This window comes from Ovis aries, chromosome 2, assembly GCF_016772045.2.
Source record: "Ovis aries strain OAR_USU_Benz2616 breed Rambouillet chromosome 2, ARS-UI_Ramb_v3.0, whole genome shotgun sequence".
In the NCBI taxonomy this organism is placed as follows: Eukaryota; Metazoa; Chordata; class Mammalia; order Artiodactyla; family Bovidae; genus Ovis; species Ovis aries.
Window position 1 is genome coordinate 207,653,626 of NC_056055.1, and position 21,159 is coordinate 207,674,784.

Genomic DNA, 21,159 nt, shown 5'->3' on the forward strand with positions numbered 1-21,159 from the left:
GGGAGGTGACTAGGTGACAGCTGGGTGAGTCTTTAGAGCTAAATAATTAAGCCCACTGATGCTCACTGATGGTTGTTATTCCTAGTTTTCTACGATGCATATACAATGCATAATACTCATGCTTGGAAAACAGTCAAAAGGGTTGGCACTGGATATAGGTTACTGTGTTCTTTTTAAGGCCCAAATCTAGTGGATGATTTTCAGATGAGGTGACCTATGATTTCACTCATCTGCCTGTGCCAGAGGCCACCACTGTCACAGATGGTCCCTATTATGACACCTGAGTTTCCCACTCTACTGAAGGGTGTATACAGATGAGAATGGAGTTCCACCGTACCTATCTTAGCCCCAAGTCTAACATGCAGATGTATTGCCCCCATAATCCAATCTGCTGTGCTTCCTTATGAGTTAACTATAGGCAGTACCATGGGACCACACCCACCTCTGAATTCTGCAGGTGATAGAAAGAGGAAGTAGCCACAGCCCCTGATCAAATACATCACAGATATCTAAGTCTTCCCTTTCCTTTCACACACACACCATCCTTGTGTGTTCCACAGAGCTTGTTGTTGTTGTTTAGTTGCCAAGTTGTGTCCAACTCTTTTGCAACACCATGGACTGTAGCCCACCAGGCTCCTCTGTTCGTGGGATTTCCCAGGCAAGAATACTGGAGTAGGTTCCATTTCCTTCTCCAGGGAATCTTCCAAGACTAGGAATCAAACCCACATCTCCTGCATTGACAGGGCGATTCTTTATCACTGAGCCACCAGAGAATCCCCAGAGTTGCCTCCCATCAAAACAGAGAAGGGGGTGGAGTTGCAGTCCTTAAGCTTCTGACTGAGGTACTTTTTCTGTGCCTAAAGATGTCACAGGATAATTTCATAACTAAACTAGCTTTTGAGACATGTCCACACAGTCATTTACAACTTGGATACCCAATGCAGCAGGACCACTGTGGTTCATTCTAATTAGTGAGTATTCTGGTCAAACTACCATCCAGATCATACTATAGTACTCCCATTATTGGAATATTTGTTTGTAGCATAGAAAGAAATGGATTTGCTTTGGAAATCTCTAAAAATTCAGAGATAGTACCTGATTTAACAGGACTCTTTAATTCATAATACTTAAAAGAATGAGGTATTTGAATCCATTATTCCATAAAAGCTTTCCCATTCTTATGAAGTAGGTGAGTTCACTTCACCACCTTTATAACTCCTCCTTTGTACAGGATGGGTCTGGCCGTGGGTCTGGCCTCCTGCTGCTTTGCTGCGACTCCTCAAGCAATAGTCAAGCTCATTCATTTTCAGGGTCCCCAGTTTTCAGGACTCGTAGAAATTAGCGATAAGAAACACGTTGGCAGTGTTGGGTCATTTTTCTTCGGGGCCCTTACAGGTAGAGAATTATATTCCAAATCACTTGTCCTGGTGTGTTGTCCTTTCTGATTGTAAACAGGCTCCACAGAGCTGCATTGTGTTAACCCACCAGGGTAGGCAGAGAAGCAATCAGGGTGAGTCTAATAAACACTTGGCAGCAGGCCTAATGAAAAGAGGAGTGGACCTAAAAACCTTTAATAAGCACTTTCTCTTTTTGTAGGTTCTTGCAGTATTTGGTTTTCATGAATATCTGGGCGATTGGAGACTTTTAAAGGCATTTATTCTGGGCAGGTATTTGAATTCTCATTGAGTGAGAATGACAAGGCAGAGCGTGTGTTTGGTGGCTGTTAACTGAGTCATGGGTCACTGAATATATTGTATGCAGAACTGGATTTTGATTTTTTCTTTTTTAATGGATTGGTTAACTTTTGGACCACATATTCCTGTGTTCCCAGGAGTGGAGTGAAAGGGGCTCTAATATTCTTCGCAAAACATTGCCGTCTTCTGCTTACACTCAAGTTTTGCTGCTCTTTCTGACTTGTTTAGTTTTAGGGTTTCGTGTGTGTTTGTTTTACCTTTGGCAGGGCTTGTTTCCCAATTTTTTGAAGTATAACTGACTTACAACGTTGTGTTCATTTCTTTTGTACCCCATATTTATATGCATATATATTCTTTTTCATGTTCTTTTCAATTGCAGTTTGTCACAGAGTATTGAATTATGGTATTTGTAAGGACAGAAAATTCTTCCCGTTCTTCCTTTGGATGAGTTGTTCCCAGCAGATGACCCTCGAATTGAAAATGATGTTTCCCCTGTGAACATCCTAAGTTTCAGTTGTGTTCTTCATATGATCAGTGACTCACATGTATTTTGCTAGGATAATTTATATCCTAGGATAATTTATATAGTTTTGCTGCCTGCAGAATAAAAGTTTCTCATGGCCCTTGGGGAAGATGCTCAGAGAGACCATCCCACAGACTGCCCTGGACCAATTGACAGAATCAGGAGATGAAGATCTGTCTGACTTGGATTAATACTGGTGTTATTTTCCATACCAAAGGCCAATTACATGATGGAAGACTTTTAGTAATTGGGCCCTTTGGATTTTAAATCCTCTCAGGTCAGTGCCCATGAGGAAAGCCTTCAGTAGGAAGGACCCTGGGGCTTCGCACAGAAGGTAAATCTGATTTATAGATGGGCATGGCCTTACGTATGTCACAAATACATTATGAATGGGCATTCTACATTTTCTAACATACAAATCAACTCCCCCTGGGAAATTATCCCTCCTCTTAATGGATTACACCATTGGAATTTATTTGTGATATTCATCCTAAATTTTCACTTTTCTTAATTTCATTACATTGATGAGTTGAGATCCCTGTGTATCCTTTTTCCTACATCTTAGAGCTGTTAGGAGTATTAGGCTAAAGTTTATAAATCACCTTACAATTTTCTATCTGGGAACACTAGATAGTAAAAGACAGTTGTGATAATAAATAGATGCTGATTTCTGTTCAACATTTATTCTGTATTGGGGCATAAGAAATACAACTTTAAATATATCAACATTTTTCTTATTCAATACACTGAACCAGCATTCCAGTTATTCGTTGTTATTGTTTAGTCGCTAAGTCATGTCCAATTCTTTGAGACCCCGTGTAGCCCACCAGGCTCTTCTGTCCATGGGATTCCCCAGGCAAGAATATTGGAGTGGGCTGCCATCTTCTTCTCCAGGGGATCCTCCTGCCAGGATTTGAATCCGCATCTCCTTCATTGGCAGGCAGGTTCTTTACCACAGAGGCGCCAGGGAAGCCTTTTAGTCATTTACCTGCCATTAAGTTAGGATTTTCTTTGCTTAGAGAGAGTCGTGTTCAGTGTTGGTTTCTTTTTTCTTTATCTTTTCCCTGTCTGCCAACCTCTTGCTGCATGAGGCTTCCCTACAGACTCTGAATCTTCACTTCTCAGGAGAAACTGTCCCTGCGCTGTCCCTTCCCTCTGCACCGAAGCCAGGGATGCTTCAGACTTAAAAACACAATGATGGAACCTCTACCACAATGCAGACTAAATCTGGGAGAGCGCTTATCTAGGAAAACCGAAGATAGACTGTGATAGGACCTCTAACAGAATGACTGAGATCAGCAGTCGGAGTGCACTCACTCCCTACCTGTGCGCTGAGCCTGTTCTGCCCTGGGAACAGATGCAGCTGCCCTCCTCTCCCCATCCAGTCTATAGGCGTGCAAACACAGGCCCTGGTATTTATGTGTGATCCCAAGCAGTTCAATAATGTTGTAATAAAATGCACACTTCACCTCTGTACTGTGAAATACCTAAACCATAATGAATACTATTTCTTGACTTCACTCCATGCAGCGGAATTCATGTTCCCTCATGAACTGGAGCATTGGACTCACTTGTTAACAGCCTCTTGAGGTAGGCCAGCGAGGTTAATCCAAGTCTCTTTTCTGTGGATAGTTTAGGATTACGTGTTTCTCTGCTTGCCTATGTTACATCTCACATTCAGGATAACTTTTTTCATTTAAATCATTCATTCTTTTCAGCATCCAGCCTTTATCGAGCATGAAATATGTGCTAGACAACAAGTGTTATCAAACATCATTGTACAAGATCATTTTAAGATAATCTAGATAATTATTTTTTTAAAGTAATCTAAACTCTTGGAAGATAAGAAATGAATAGCTGGGCTGCAGAGCTTGCCTGAGGACTTGGTGGTGGGAGAAAAGGGCAAAGGGGGAAACTGAGGCAGGGTATGAAAGTGTGAGCATGCATGCAGGTCAGCAAAGGACCAGTGGTCAAGAAGGCACACGTAGGGGATGTAAGGATGAAGTTGCCAGGAAATGAGACTGCAAAGATGATAATAATGATGACAGCCATAGACTATGAAAGGCTTGGATATCATGTTTAGGAATTTAAACCTTTTGCTAGTCATTGAGCAGTTTCTGTGTAGAGTAATAAGATGATTATATGTGTACATGGCTGTAATGGTTTAGTCTCTAAGCCGTGTCTGACTCTTGCGACCCCGTGGACTGTAGCCTGCCAGGCTTCTCTGTCCATGGGATTTCCCAGGGAAGAATACTGGAGTGGGTTGCCATTTCCTTTTCCAGGGTATCTTCCCGACCTGGGGGTTGAACCCAAGTCTCCTGCATTGCAGGCAGATTCTTTACCAACTGAACCATCAGGAAAGCCCCATATGTGTGCATATGTGTGTATAAATATATACACACACACATGCATACCTACATTCATCCTTTTAAATGTGATATAGCATTCCAGCCACTCATCTGCATTCTCTCTGTCTTTTCTTTTTCCCTATACCTCTCTTACTCTCTTCTGCAGAACTGTTTTTGGAACAGTAGTACTAAAAAAGCTTCCATTAGTTTATCCAGGGCAGAGGATGGTCAGAGGATCATGGAAAAGACCCCTACAGAGCAAGAAAGAGATTTTCTCTAGGTATTTTTCTTACAAAAAGAGAGGAGGCCAGGTTCACTTAACTGTAGCAACATGAACACCTACGATCTGTTGAACATATAAGTGTGCTGTATACGTATCATATGGACTCTGTGGTCTACATGTCTCATGCCATTTAATCCTTACAGCAACAAGCTGAGGTGGGTACTATTATCAACCCCATTTTATAGGTGAGAAAGCTGAGGCTCAGAAATTAGCTTGCTCAGAGCTACACAGTCACCAGACGATGGCGTTCAACCCCAGCCAGTCTCTTCTGGAGTAAGTGCCCCTAACCACCACACCACACATTGTGCAGGCCAGGGACCATGGCCTCTCAGTGTCCAATTAGAAACTCTTTATGCAAGTCAATTTCCAGCTAGAATGGAGGGACGTGATGCACTGTATGAATGATGGCACTCTCTAGGATTGTCTTACTGTTGTGCCACCCTCTTTAAGCAAAATAGTCTTACAAAAATGTATAATATCTGCCTTTCTCTTGGGCAGGGTAGTGGCATGGATGAGTCCAATGGTGCATGAGTATGTACCTGGATCTTTACAATCTTTTGTTAATGTAGTTTCTGATGATATCATTCTAAAGGTACATAGGAACTAGACCATGAGCACATCTACAGACAGGAGAGATATTTTGAAAATTGGTATTGACCCTGGAGGGATCAACCTGGAGAACAGAGGTGTACGCAGTCTTGCCAAGCCCAGGGTCTGGTGCCCATCAGCATCCAAGCCCTGAAACCAGCCCTAGCTGATGGCCCTGCCCTTCCAGAGTTTTCACCCAGTGATAGTGCAGCTGTTTTTTATTTTAACAATAGCTATTAAAACCCACACATGAGTATTATTTCTCTACCCTCCCCTCGGCAACTTTGGTACCTGGTTCCCAGGCTTTAATCATTTCACTGAACACAGTCGCCAAACCTGAGCCCCACCCTCACCCCCTCCCCCAGGTCATCGCAGAGAGCAAGTATTCCTGCTCAAGTGGCACTGTCAGATCTCTGCTGGGTGGACTTCACAGAGAAGGCAGAGTAAGGTTAGATGTGGCGCAGGTGGAGTTTTTTCAAAGCCATCCGAGGCAAAGGAGATGAAGCTTTGATGTAGACTTTCACTGTTTCTGAAGCAACTCAGGAACACAGAGGAAAACAGTCTTAGCACTGGTCCCCTTGTATCTGAACTTTCCTCATTGTAGTCTCAGTATTCAGCGCATGAGGGACATCCAAGAGAGGGCTTCTAGAACCCCAGTTAACCACAGACTTGGTGCCTCCTCCCTGGTATGGGACTACTGTGGTGTCCTCATGCTGCATCCATTTCTTGGCTCCTATAAGAAACCTGAGCTGATTTTTATTGTTGTTGTTGCTCTCTGTATATTTGCATAATTTTATATCCATAGCTGAGTTCTTGATTTTGCAATAGTATAATAAAAAACACTGTGAATTGGCAGATTTGGGGTATGATTTGCAGCTGGTCTGTCACTTCCTCTTACTGGAAGCTTCAAAGCTTCAAGTCTGAGACAATTATCATATTTTACAGGACCTGAGCTTATATTTGCATCTGCTCATCTTTTTTACTGTTTTTTTTTTTAATACTCTCTTTTCACATTTATTTTTTGGTAGATGAATAGTCCAATGCAGTCATTCTATACAATTTTCTCTCTTTGATATAAATTCATATGATCTGGTGCTATTGAAGTCAGAGTACTGAGGTCTAAGCCTTTTGGACAGTTTTTGGAGATTAAAAATGATGACCAAGCAAATGTAACCCCGAGTTACAGTAATATCTCTAACCATCCCCCTTTGACTCATTGTCATTATTTAGATTAAAATGTGTATGGAAGCCACAGTGGTTTTCCAGGATGCAAAAATTATTATAGAAGCTTCCTCTATTAGTGGAAATTATTAGAGGATCGAAATGGTACTCCAACAGCAAGAATGATATTAATTATGGGAAAAGCAATAGTATCTGGCAGTCGGCAAGCATGCATTATTCTTCAACACTCTTGCACGGGTTTGTGTCCAGCCAGCACTAGAAACCTAAAAGCTTTTTATTTTGGCAAAGTTTTCAGAGCACTTGGACTCCCAGCATCTAGATAAAAGATAATTTGGAAAGAAATTATGTTGATGAAATTGAAGAATCCAATAATGAGTTCTGTGTGGATGAATCAATGCCCAATTAAATAATTATATCAAATCCAACTTTAAATGTTGACTTAATCACATTTTAAAGAGTTTGAAAGTAAGATGCTATATATACATTCAATGAAAAGAGTGACGTCGAATTACTAAACCTGGTAGGGGAATAGGGTATTCTGATAGACCTGAGAGTTTGGTTAATGGGACCTTGAGACAGGAATTACCTGTATGCTGAGAATGAGAATAGCTTGCAATGACCTAGCTTATTTTCATCCCATAGTTCCCTTTCCTTTTTGCAATTTTTCTTTCTTTGTGTTTTTTTTTTCCTTTTTCCCCATCTACACCCGTTTTTCGAGGCTTTCTTCTCTGTTTATCACTGTTGTAATGTTCTTACCACCTTCTACAGACTCTGTTTTTCTTATCCACTGCTTGTTCTCTTCTTATCTTTTTGCCTTTTCATACTGTTCATGGGGTTCTCAAGGCAAGAATACTGAAGTAGCTTGCCATTCCCTTCTCCAAGGACCATGTTTTGTCAGAACTCTCTACCATGACTGGTCCAGCTTGTGTGGCCCTACATGGCATGGTTCATAATTTCATTGAGTTAGACAAGGCTGAGAGTCCCTTGGACTGCAAGGAGATTGCACCAGTCATTCCTAAAGGAAATCAGTCCTGAATATTCATTGGAAGGAATGATGCTGAAGCTGAAGCTCCAATACTTTGGCCACCTGATGCAAAGAACTGACTCATTGGAAAAGACCCTGATGCTGGGAAAGATTGAAGGCATGAGGAGAAGGGGATGACAGAGGATGAGATGGTTAGATGGTATCACTGACTCATTGGACATGAGTTTGAGCAAGCTCCGGGAGTTGGTGATAGACAGGGAAGCCTGGCGTGCTTCAGTCTATGGGGTCACAGAGTCGGACACAACTGAGCAACTAAACTGAACTGAACTGCTTGCTCTCTTTACCTCTTCTGGTCCCTTCACAGCAGTAAATACAACCAATAAAAGCAACCTTTATTGCTTCATTAACTCACTCAGTTAGCCCTTGCCACATTTAAGGCACTCGTCATCATTTATTCATTAAATAGTGTCCAACTCTTGCGACCCCATGGACTGTGGCCTGCCATGCTCCTCTGTCCAAGGGATTCTCCAAGCAAGAATGCTGGAGTGAGTTGCCATTTCCTTCTCCAGGGCATCTTCCTGACCCAGGACTCTAACCCAGGTCTCCTCACTGCAGGCAGATTCATTACCAACTGAACTACAGGGGAAGTCCCAAGGGGATGCTGTGGCTGCATGGGCCAGGAACTAACATGACCACAAGAAGAGCTACCAAAACTACAGAAGTAGATATCCTGCTATAGGCACAAAAGTTCATTCTGACTGATTAATTATCCAGTGATTCAAAGCCACTCAGTCATGTCTGATTCTTGGCAACAGCATGGACTATACAGTGCATGGAATTCTCTGGGCTGTACAGTCCATGAAATTCTACGGGCCAGAATATTGAAATGGGTAGCCATTCCCTTCTCCAGGGAATCTTCCCAACCGAGGGAATCTTCCCAACCCAGGGATCGAACCCAGGTCTCCCACATTGTAGGCTGATTCTTTGCCAACTGAGCCACCAGAGAAACCCATAAGAAGAGCTACAAAAACTACAGAAGATATCCTGCCATAGGCACAAAAGTACATTCTTAGGATGCATAAAATGCCCAGTTCAATCAGAGTATTGAGCATATACGAGAGGAACAACATAAAGCAGGAAAGTCAGATGGCAGTCAGTTACTGAGAGCCTTTATTCACTGTATGTGCTTAGTCACTCAGTTCAGTTCAGTTCAGTTCAGTTCAGTCACTCAGTCGTGTCCGACTCTTTGCGACCCCATGAACCCCAGCATGCCAGGCCTCCCTGTCCATCACCAACTCCCAGAGTTCACTCAAACTCACGTCCATCAAGTCCATGATGCCATCCAGCCATCTCATCCTCTGTCGGCCCTTCTCCTCCTGCCCCCAAACCCTCCCAGCATCAGAGTCTTTTCCAGTGAGTCAACTCTTCGCATGAGGTGGCCAAAGTACTGGAGTTTCAGCTTTAGCATCATTCCTTCCAAAGAACACCCAGGAGTGATCTCCTTTAGAATGGACTAGTTGGATCTCCTTGCAGTCCAAGGGACTTTCAAGAGTCTTCTCCAACACCACAGTGCAAAAGCATCAGTTCTTCGGCTCTCAGCTTTCTTCATAGTCCAACTCTCACATCCATACATGACTACTGGAAAAACCATAGCCTTGACTAGATGGACCTTTGTTGGCAAAGTAATGTCTCTGCTTTTGAATATGCTATCTAGGTTGATCATAACTTACCTTCCAAAAAGTAAACGTCTTTTAATTTCATGGCTGCAATCACCATCTGCAGTGATTTTGGAGCCCCAAAAAATAGTCTGACACTGTTTCCTCTGTTTCCCATCTATTTCCCATGAAATGATGGGATGAGAGGATCATTTTCTAAATGTTGAGCTTTAAGCCAACTTTTTCACTCTCCTCTTTCACTTTCATCAAGAGGCTTTTTAGTTCCTCTTCACTTTCTGCCATAAGGGTGGGGTCATCTGCATATCTGAGGTTATTGATATTTCTCCCAGCAATCTTGATTCCAACTTGTGCTTCTTCCAGCCCAGCATTTCTAATGATGTACTCTGCATAGAAGTTAAATAAGCAGGGTGACAATATACAGCCTTGACGTACTCCTTTTCCTATTTGGAACCAGTCTGTTGTTCCATGTCCAGTTCTAACTGTTGCTTCCTGACCTGCATACAGATTTCTCAAGAGGCAGGTCAGGTGGTCTGGTATTCCCATCTCTTTCAGAATTTTACTCAGTCATGTCCAACTCTTTGTGACCCCATGAACTATAACTCACCAACCTCCTCTGTCCATGGGGATTCTCCAGGCAAGAATACTGGAGTGGGTAGCTATCCCCTCCTCCAGGGGATCTTCCGAACCCAGGGATTGAACCCAGGTCTCCTGCATTGCAGACAGATTCTTTTCTGTCTGAGCCACCAGGGAAGACCCCACTAGTGAATTAACTATTCTATTAACTAGTGAATAATAGTGCCTTTATTCACTAGTTAATAGAAAACCATTGACTGGGTGTGGTGTGTTTGATTTGGTTGTTCAAATAAGATTTTGACAGAACATCAATTTTCAGAAAGTCATCTGTTTACTTCTTCCTTGTCTTCTTAGAACTGAATTCTGCTGGAATAGCAGTCAGTTGCAAGATAATTTGGTTAATATATTGGGTTGGCCAAAAAGTTTGCTTGGGTTTTCCAGTAAGATGCTATGGAAAAACCCAAATGAATATTTTGATGAACACAAGTGTAGGGCTACTGTGTGTCTGATCCAGCATTAATGATAGCATGGATCTGGTAACTTCATGAATTTGCATGTTGAGGTGCGTGTTTAGATCAACACTAGTTATCACCAGTGTGCCCAATAACTTGTTCTGTCAGATAAGCTTCTCCTACTTGTATACTAATATTATTTTGAGTTATTAGAATCTTTTCTAAGCAATTACATACTTAAGGTTCCTAATGGTTTTGATTTATACTCCAGGTCCAAGTTTAAATCTAAACTATAAGAATACTTCTAGTTCTATTTTATTTTTTATTTAAAGAAGTAAAAAAATTCAGGACTACATTAAAAAAAGAGCTTGAAAGGGGCAGTCTTAATGCTGCTGCTGCTGCTAAGTCGCTTCAGTTGTGTCCGACTCTGTGCAACCCCACAGACAGCAGCCCACCAGGCTCCCCCGACTCAACCAAAGGACAGATGTCATAAAAACGTCTTTAAAAACATTTTGATAGTATGTATCATAACAGGTCTGGTTCAAAAAACTAGTTAACCTTTAGGGAAGCTGATTAATTTTTTGTGTGTTAACTGCCACTGATTAGATGTTTATAACTTCTGTTTCATTGACTCAATAAATATTAATCAACAAGGTGATATACCAGGCCTTGAGAATGCAATGGCTCAAAAAAGAGGCATTGTCTCAATGCTAATGAAGCTTACAACCTGATGTCTTATGTAAACCAAATTAGCAGACTGACAACTATGCATGAATACTGAAAATATTTTTTTTAATTAGTGTATATAATACAGGATATTTTAAGTAAAGCATAATCCTTTATTAAAAGTTGTTTTATTAAAAATTACTTCTGCTATATCAAAAATTAGCACCTATATATATATTAATGCCCCCAGCCCTTTTAAATAAATATTGCTAGGCAACTGAAGTTCAACGATATGGCTTATGACCATAAGTGCATTCAGAATGCTCAGTTCAGTTCAGTTCAGTAGCTCAGTCATGTCTGACTCTTTGAGACCCCATGAATCACAGCACGCCAGGCCTCCCTGTCCATCACCAACTCCCAGAGTTTATACAAACTCATGTGCATCAAGTCGGTGATGCCATCCAGCCATGTCATCCTCTGTCATCCCCTTCTGCCCCCAATCCCTCCCAGCATCAAGGTCTTTTCCAATCAGTCAACTCTTTGCATCAGGTGGCCAAAGTATTGGAGTTTCAGCTTCAGCATCAGTCCTTCCAATGAACACCCAGGACTGATCTCCTTTAGGATGGACTGGTTGGATCTCCTTGCAGTCCAAGGCACTCTCAAGAGTCTTCCGACACCACAGTTCAAAAGCATCAATTCTTCTGCGCTCAGATTTCTTCACTCTCACTTCAGTCCAACTCTCACATCCATACATGACCACTGGAAAAACCATAGCCTTGACTAGACAGACCTTTGTTGGCAAAGTAATGTCTCTGCTTTTTAATATCTCAGACCATCATAATTTCACAAATTCCATCCCATTGCTACCATAGGTTCATATGAACTTTCAGGTCTGATGCCTCTGTTATTTGTTTAAGAAATAGAGCAACAGTAACTATAATGATCCCTGCCAACATGTGAGACAGCATTAAGAGTGAGAGAAACACTACTTTGGGGTCAGGCATATCTCAGTTCAGATATTGGCTTTGCTACTGTATGACCCTTTGGCAAGTTGCTTTAAGATCCTCTGAATTCCAGTTTCCTATGTGTAAAATGAGGCAGAAGTAGAAATGGTCTCTTTGATTATAACTCATGATACTGACTATAGAGTGTTCCAGAGAATGTTCTCTTCCTAGTAACTGTAGCTGGGGGTAATTTGAACTTGCCCACTGGCTAAACTACAAAAAAAAGAAAAATTCTGAAGACCTTAAAATTTTGCTTTTACATTGTTTCATTTTTATAAATGCAAGTGTATTTTACATATACTAAAGAGCTTTAGACAATGAATATCTTTTATTCATTGTTTAATAATTTAAAGAGATAATATGAACTCATAACAAATACCATGAACAAACTATCACCCTTTTAAGATTTAGTCATATTTTGAAGGTCAACTTTATTTCTTTTAAGATGAGCAAAGAAGGTTGTCACAGAGTACAATAAACTAAAACAGCAGAGGAATAACTAACTCACATATTATATCCAAGAAACAATTAGAAACCCAGTTCAGTAAGTACTAGATACTAGAACCTAGTGATTAATGTAAATAACCGAAAGTCCACCAATGGGCATTTATTCTGTTCCTTGAAAATACAGGACAGGTGAACAGACAAATTTCTTGGGGAATGCTTTTCCTAATACTGTTTTTCTCATCTTTTCCTCAGACCTTTGTCTTCTTCCAAGTAAGAGTTTATATGTCAGCCAGTGTTACAATGTCTCTATTTGTAGGTAGACAGATGGGGAAAGGAAATGAGGAGTGGTGTCTGGCTCTTTAATTAAAGACACAGAGCCAGAGTTTGCTCTTCAAGCTTATTGGCAAGACACATATGGACACGTACCCACACACACACACACACACATATACTCACATACAAAGTGCATCTGATGGATGAAGCCAAATTTGTAAATTGTATCCACAATCATAGTTTCTATGGTAACTGTATCTTAGACCCGAGATACAAACAGAGCTGGGCAGGAGATGTCTGATTTTATTTTCTCTAAAGATAATCAGAAGAGAGATTGTTGAGGCTATGGCCCCTGTACATATAGCTAGGACTTGGATGGTGCTAGCATGAGATTTAATGTTTAAATCCCAGTAAATGTTTTATAACTTTATAATGTTGCAGATTATTTTACTTTGTTATTCAGCTTTAAAATAATTATAATCATGTAACTACATTTGGGTACTTATTAATAATGTGTAATTGATTAACATAATGTGGAAGTTATATACAAGGTAACATTTATAAATGTGTGTAGGTTAGAAGAAACTTTAAAGATTTGTACTGTTAACACTAACATTTTATGAGGAAGGAAATTTTAGGCACAAAATGGTTAAAAAGGCTTACCCAAGAGTTATTTTTAAAATATTTTTATTTGCTGTAGTTTCTAAACTAGCAGATGTTCTAAGCAAGTCTATAAGCTGAATACCCAGTTATTTGACAAAATTACTGAAATTAAATTAGAGAAAATAAACACTTCAGAAATAATCGTTTGAACGAGTGTGTATACTTTTGCTTCTCTGGATACGTGTTCGTAAATACATATTTCAGGAATAATATACTTCACATTGCAAAAGGAAAATAATTGAACAGCTTATTTTGATTAGTTCCTTTTTGTTTGGATGGGATATTGTCAGTTGCCCTTCCTCCAAACTTATAGCATTTTAGCAGAATGTCTTAATATGGGAAGATTATCAAAGTTAAGTTCATAACTTTTTAGATGTTTTTATTGAGTTTATTTCTTTAAAAATCTTCCAGCTAAACCTATAGCTAGGTAAAAGCAATGTAATTAAAAGAAAGCTTCTGGAAACTGCTCACAAATATCTGTCATGACACCAACTTGAAATGAAAGGCATATTTCCTAAAATGGCATCTAAATTTTTATACTTTGCATTTTAATCTTATGATGTGTCTGGCAGCATGAAACTCATTTTTTGGTAATGGATCTGAGTAAGACATATTTGTAAATGAGGATGTTATGTATAGGTGAATAAGCTGTATTGCAACTTTGCACAGTCTTTCCATCATAGCAGCTTTTAAATTTCCTCAGGAAAATTGACTGATGGGACATAAATTACAACATTGGCAAAAATGTGTCCTAACCTGTGGGAACTGGAAAACATGTTAATTTTGAATTGTTTCCGCTTTTTATCATCAGACATTTGCAGAAAATCTTGTGTGATTTATTCTTTTATTTATAATGAATTGTTAAAAAATGTTTGAAAGGGCATTAAATCTTCCTCTCTGCCATTAATCTGCAAGTGGGGGAATAAGGGGGGTTAAATGGCCTCTTTAGTATATTGCTTTATGAAACTGCTGATTCTTGCAATACCAAGCTAGAAATACATACTAATTTAAGGAACACAGAATGTAGGCAGCAAGCTCCTTGCTTTTGTAGAGAAAAGACTAATAGCTTTATTTTAACAAGGCTCTTAACACCCCAGCCAGCAGCAGGCATTGAGTGAATGAAATTGGGAGAACTCCCATGGACTAAAAGCATCTTAATTCAGCATTCCCTCGACTTGCCCCCTCCTCAAACCCCAAGCCTTCCTAATAGGCTGCCATAGGCTGTCATAATCCAGACAAAGAAGATCACCACGTGCAAGGCACACCAAGGTATTAGCTTTTCAACTTGTTTTGAATAAGCTCTCTGAAGTTTCACTTCCTGAGCAGTAGAAAGATAGATATGTCCTAAATCCAAGGCTAAGTTCTAACATTATATTGTTGTAGAAAAAACTAGGTTTCTGTTATGGCTTAATTCAAGATTATTTCTATCAGACATATATTTAGGTCATTACATTTAACAAAAAAAAAAAAAAACCTGCATGATACCAAGTGAGATAAAGGGCTTCTTTAAAAAATTAATTGGATCAAAGCTGCTGACCTTATTTTTTTATGATAAGAGAAATTACCTAATAAGGAGTTCTTCAAGGAGGAACAATTCTGAGTCTTTTTGAGCATAGAGCAAAATGAGAAATGAGCTTATAAATGCCTCTGCCAGTTCTCTCTCCCCTCAATCTTTCCAAAAGTGGCTTGACTTCCCAAGGACCTGAAAAGAACTTATAATTAGTGCCTCTTTAGCAACCCTTATATTTCCTACTTTCAGTTCACAGCTATTTGCAAGAATCTTTGTCCCCAACACAATAATTTGTATTGCCACCATTTCTGAAATAGTAAAAGTGATCAAATCACAAGAGGAGACTAGATAAATTATAATTTACCCATAAATCAGATATTATATTGCCATAAAAATTCACGTTTGTAGAAATATATCTGCTAGCATAGGAAAATGCCCAATAATAAACAGGTGGGAAAAATTCTATATACCACTAAAATATTTATATATTTGTAAATGTTAACAGAGGTCATCTTTGGGTAATTTAGGGAGAAAAAAAAAAACCTGTTAAATCTGTTTTTTAAATAATTGAACACAAATGTATTCCTATTATCTCCCTTGACTAACAGGTGTTTCTCTGAGCAGGAAATGGCTTTTCTAATCTCCGTATCTTAGAGTACTTAGCATATGGCTCTCTACTTAAGAGACACTAACAAATGTTTATTTACTTGAAAGTATTTATCTCATTTTCTGAGCGTGATAGCATAAGACAGTATATCCAGTGGTTGTTTATTTATTAGAATACCATAAAGAATTTCAACCCCATAGAGTCTGGCTTTCTCTCCCCATCAATCCTTTGAAATCACACTCAGTAAAGCACCAATCAGCATCTCATTGCCAATTCCCACATATCCTTTTGCAGACTTTATATCAGTCACTGTTCAGTTGCAGAGAACAATATATACTCCGGCTAGTTTAAGCAGGAACAAATTTATTACACATATTAACAGGCTTACAGAATCATAAGGAACATTAGGAAGCAAATTCTTAGAAAAGCTTTCAGGAATGATTTCCCAAGCCACAAGACAGAACCAGGCTACCCAGGGAGCTTCTGCCATTTCTTTGAGGAAACTTTTGGCTCCACGGGTTCAATCCCTGGATCAGGGAGATCCCCTGGAGAAGGAAGTGGAACCCACTCTAGTATTCTTGCCTGGAAAATCCCGTGGACAGAGGACCCTGGAAGGCAGGCTACAGTCCATGGGGTCACAAAGAGTCAGATATGACTAAGTGAGTAACACTTTGGCTCCACAAGTCACACGGTAAAGGCCTCTATCAGGAGCCACCATAGCTGGGGAAGGTAGAAGGTATCACAAGCAGGATTCATCTTTAGTGCCACGAGCTCCAAAGCTACCTTAGCAAGGGGGGAGGGTCACGTAAAGCTTGTCAACACACTGTCTATGCCTTAGATCTTGTCTTACTGAAGCTCTTGGCTGCTTTTGACACTGTGAACCATACTCTCTTTCAAGGAACTCTTTCCACTAGTTCCTAAAATAATACTCTCTCCTCATTCTCTCCTTGACCAACTACTTTTACTCAGACTCCCTCCTGGGTTTCAACTTTTTTTTTTGGGGGGGGGGCCTGTCCCTTAAAGTACAGCATTTCTAAGATTGTTATTGGCATTCTCTCCCTTCGTTGCATGTCTTGTCTTTTATTCTGTTGGTAGTTGCCTCCTGGGCATTCTAATTCTTTTCCAAGGTTTCAGATACCATCTATAGGCTGAAGGTTTCTCAATTCTACATCTCTAGCCCAGATTTTCCTTCTATGTTGCAAATTTTTATACTCAGTTATCTCTCAGACATTTCTATCAGATGTCCCAACTCAAGCTTAATATATCTAAGTGTTCCAGTGATCCCTCCTCCCACCCCTACCCCATAAATCTGTTCTTTCTTTAGTCCCATCTTGACAACAGCTGAAAAGCCCACCTAGTTGCTAAACTCAGAAAACGTAGGCACAATTCCAAATACATCCTTCCCATTAAACCTCAGTCAGTTTTATTAAAGTTACCCTCTTAACATCTTTGAAGGTCAGGAAGGGCGGCAGTGAGGAGATACCCCTCATCCAAGGTAAGGAGCAGCAGCTGCGCTTTGCTGGAGCAGCCATGAAGAGATACCCCACACCCAAGGTAAGAGAAACCCAAGTAAGATGGTAGGTGTTGCAAGAAGGCATCAGAGGGCAGACACACTGAAACCATACTCACAGAAAACTAGTCAATTTAATCACACTAGGACCACAGCCTTGTCTAACTTAATGAAACCAAGCCATGCCAGCGGGGCAAGCCAAGATGGGCGGGTCATGGTGGAGAGGTCTGACAGAATGTGGTCCACTGGAGAAGGGAATAGCAAGCCACTTCAGTATTCTTGCCTTGAGAACCCCATAAACAGTATGAAAAGGCAAAATGATAGGATACTGAAAGAGGAACTCCCCAGGTCAGTAGGTGCTCAATATGCTACTGGAGATCAGTGGAGAAGTAACTCCAGAAAGAATGAAGGGATGGAGCCAAAGCAAAAACAATACCCAGCTGTGGATGTGATCGGTGATAGAAGCAAGATCCAATGCTGTAAAGAGCAATATTTCATAGGAACCTGGAATGTCAGGTCCATGAATCAAGGCAAATTGGAAGTGGTCAAACAAGAGATGGCAAGAGTGAACGTCAACATTCTAGGAATCAGCAAACTAAAATGGACTGGAATGGGTGAATTTAACTCAGATGACCATTATATCTACTACTGTGGGCAGGAATCCCTCAGAAGAAATGGAGTAACCATCATGGTCAACAAGAGAGTCCAAAATGCACTACTTGGATGCAGTCTCAAAAATGACAGAATGATCTCTGTTCATTTCCAAGGCAAACCATTCAATATCACGGTAATCCAAGTCTATGCTTCAACCAGTAACACTGAAGAAGCTGAAGTTGAATGGTTCTATGAAGATCTACAAGACCTTTGAGAACTAACATCCAAAAAAGATGTCCTTTTCATTATAGGGGACTGGAATGGAAAAGTAGGAAGTCAAGAAACACCTGGAGTAATAGGCAAATTTGGCCTTGGAATATGGAATGAAGCAGGGTAAAGACTAATAGAGTTTTGCCAAGAAAATGCACTGGTCATAGCAAACACCCTCTTCCAACAACACAAGAGAAGACTCTACACATGGACATCACCAGATGGTCAACACCAAAATCAGATTGATTATATTCTTTGCAGCCAAAGATGGAGAAGCTCTATACAGTCAACAAAAACAAGACCAGGAGCTGACTGTGACTTAGATCATGAACTCCTTATTACCAAATTCAGACTCAAATTGAAGAAAGTAGGGAAAACCGCTAGACCATTCAGGTATGACCTAAATCAAATCCCTTATGATTATACAGTGGAAGTGAGAAATAGATTTAAGGGCCTAGATCTGATAGATAGAGTGCCTGATGAACTATGGACTGAGGTTCGTGACATTGTACAGAAGACAGGGATCAAGACCATCCCCATGGAAAAGAAATGCAAAACAGCAAAATGGCTGTCTGGGGAGGCCTTACAAATAGCTGTGAAAAGAAGAGAAGCAAAAAGCAAAGGAGAAAAGGAAAGATATAAGCATCTGAATACAGAATTCCAAAGAATAGCAAGAAGAGGTAAGAAAGCCTTCTTCATCGATCAGTGCAAAGAAATAGAGGAAAAGAACAGAATGGGAAAGACTAGAGATCTCTTCAAGAAAATTAGAGACACCAAGGGAACATTTCATGCAAAGATGGGCTTGATAAAGGACAGAAATGGTCTGGACCTAACAGAAGCAGAAGATATTAAGAAGAGGTGGCAAGAATACACAGAAGAACTATACAAAAAACATCTTCATGACCCAGATAATCACGATGGTGTGATCACTCACCTAGAGCCAGACATCCTGGAATGTGAAGTCAAGTGGGCCTTAGAAAGCATCACTACGAACAAAGCTAGTGGAGGTGATGGAATTCCAGTGGAGCTATTTCAAATCCTGAAAGATGATGCTGTGAAAATGCTGCACTCAATATGCCAGCAAATTTGGAAAACTCAGCAGTGGCCACAGGACTGGAAAAGGTCAGTTTTCATTCCAGTCCCAAAGAAAGGCCATGCCAAAGAATGCTCAAACTACCGCACAATTGCACTCATCTCACACGCTAGTAAAATAATGCTCAAAATTCTCCAAGCCAGGCTTCAGCAATATGTGAACCGTGAACTTCCTGATGTTCAAGCTGGATTTAGAAAAGGCAGAGGAACCAGAAATCAAATTGCCAACATCCGCTGGATCATGGAAAAAGCAAGAGAATTCCAGAAAAACATCTATTTCTGCTTTATTGACTATGCCAAAGCCTTTGACTGTGTGGATCACAATAAACTGTGGAAAATTCTTCAAGAGATGGGAATACCAGACCACCTGACCTGCCTCTTGAGAAGTCTGTATGCAGGTCAGGAAGCAACAGTTAGAACTGGACATGGAACAACAGACTGGTTCCAAATAGGAAAAGGAGTACGTCAAGGCTGTATATTGTCACCCTGCTTATTTAACTTCTATACAGAGTACATCATGAGAAATGCTTGACTGGAAGAAACACAAGCTGGAATCAAGATTGCCAGGAGAAATATCAATAACCTCAGATATGCAGATGACACCACCCTTATGGCAGAAAGTGAAGAGGAATTCAAAAGCCTCTTGATGAAAGTGAAAGAGGAGAGTGAAATGTTGGCTTAAAGCTCAACATTTAGAAAACAAAGATCATGGCATCCGATCCCATCACTTCATGGGAAATAGATGGGGAAACAGTGGAAACAGTGTCAGACTTTATTTTTCTGGGCTCCAAAATCACTGCAGATGATGACTGCAGCCATGAAATTAAAAGATGCTTACTCCTGGAAGAAAAGTTATGACCAACGTAGATAGCATATTCAAAAGCAGAGACATTACTTTGCCGACTAAGGTTTTTCTAGTCAAGGCTATGGTTTTTCCAGTAATCATGTATGGATGTGAGAGTTGGACTGTGAAGAAGGCTGAGCGCCGAAGAATTGATGCTTTTGAACTGTGGTGTTGGAGAAGACTCTTGAGAGTCCCTTGGACTGCAAGGAGATCCAACCAGTCCATACTGAAGGAGATCAACCCTGGGATTTCTTTGGAAGGACTGATGCTAAAGCTGAAACTCCAGTACTTTGGCCACCTCATGCGAAGAGTTGACTCATTGGAAAAGACTCTGATGCTGGGAGGGACTGGAGGCAGGAGGAGAAGGGGATGACAGAGGATGAGATGGCTGGATGGCATCACTGACTCAATGGACGTGAGTCTGAATGAACTCCGGCAGATGGTGATGGACAGGGAGGCCTGGCGTGCTGTGATTCATCGGATCGCAAAGAGTCGGACATGACTGAGCAACTGAACTGAACTGAACTTAACATCTTTATGTTGCTCCCTTATCTCCATCCTTTTGAATAGCCCCTTGTTTAGGCCTTTATCAGCTCTGACTTAGACTGTCACTCGAACTCAATACTATGACAAAAATAATCTCTCTACACTGTTAATATGTACTATCACTTATAGAATATCACTTCTCAGTGTCTTCACCATCAACTGATGGTAAAATCGAGTTCCTTGGCACGAGCTCCTCCAAGATCCAGTCCATGTCAGTTTCTCCAGAGTCTCGGGTGACAGACTTGAATCTTATCTCAGATATCCCACTTCCTAGCTTTATAACTTTAGGCAGCTGCCCAATTTCTCATCTGAAAAATGGGACAACCATTGAAGATAATTGGGAGGAATGTATGCTGCTGCTGCTGCTGCTGCTGCTAAGTCGCTTCAGTCGTGTTAACTCTGTACAACCCCATAGGCGGCAGCCCATCAGGCTCCCCAATCCCTGGCAAGAACACAAGTGTGGGTTGCTATTTCCTTCTCCAGTGCATGAAAGTGAAAGTGAAGCCGGTCAGTCATATCTGACTCCTAGGACTGCAGCCTACCAGGCTCCTCTGTCCATGGGATTTTCCAGGCAAGAATGCTAGAGTGGGTTGCCCTTGGCTTCTCTGAGAAATGTATGTGCTAATGCAAATAAAACATTTAACCTTGTTCTTGACACTCAGGAATGGCCAAATAAATGCTGAATTATAGCAATCAAAGAAGAACTAAAAAAAATGGAGAGATAGTCCTTGTTCTTGGATGGACTTAATATTGTCAAGCTGTCAGCTCTTCCCAGCTTGATGTATAGAGTCAATGTACCCCCAATCAAAATCCCAGCAAGTTATACACT

At 40.6% G+C, this 21,159-nt stretch overlaps 1 protein-coding gene across 4 annotated transcripts in view; it reads left to right on the plus strand.

Annotated features, from left to right (window-relative positions):
• The window catches only part of PARD3B (par-3 family cell polarity regulator beta), a 1,199,064-nt gene that overhangs the window by 1,062,229 nt on the left and 115,676 nt on the right, over positions 1–21,159 (plus strand). The window lies entirely within an intron of this gene.